Consider the following 732-nt stretch of genomic DNA (forward strand, 5'->3'; position numbering starts at 1 on the left):
ACCCAAAACATGAAAATTTTGGATCAAGACACAAGATGCATGCAAGAATGCTATGAATGTCAAGATGAACACCAAGAACACTTTGAAGATCATGATGAACATCAAAAATATTATTTTGAAAAATTTTTGATGCAAAGAAAACATGCAAGACACCAAACTTGGAAATCTTTAATGCATGAAAAATATGAATGTAAAAATGCACATGAAAAACAACAAAAGACTCAAAACAAGAAATCATCAAGATCAAACAAAAAGACTTGTCAAGAACAACTTGAAGATCATGAAGAACACTATGAATGCATGAGATTTTCGAAAAATGCAAGAAAAATTTTGAAAGCATGCAATTGACACCAAACTTAAAAATTAACACAAGACTCAAACAAGAAACACAAAATATTTTTTATTTTTATGATTTTCTAATTTTTTTGTATTTTTATTAAATTTTTTCGAAAATATAGTTTGGAAAAACGAAAAATAAAAAGAAAAATTTTTGAAAAAGATTTTTGAAAAGAAAATTACCTAATCTGAGCAACAAGATGAACCGTCAGTTGTCCATACTCGAACAATCCCCGGCAACGGCGCCAAAAACTTGGTGGACGAAATTGTGATTTATACTTTTACACAAATCGAATAATTACACTCCTTGTGCTCGTATGGAATTTAGAAATTGGCACGAGTGGTCACAACTCCGTTCAACTAACCAGCAAGTGTACTGGGTCGTCCAAGTAATAA

Source organism: Arachis duranensis, chromosome 2 (assembly GCF_000817695.3).
Source record: "Arachis duranensis cultivar V14167 chromosome 2, aradu.V14167.gnm2.J7QH, whole genome shotgun sequence".
NCBI lineage: Eukaryota > Viridiplantae > Streptophyta > Magnoliopsida > Fabales > Fabaceae > Arachis > Arachis duranensis.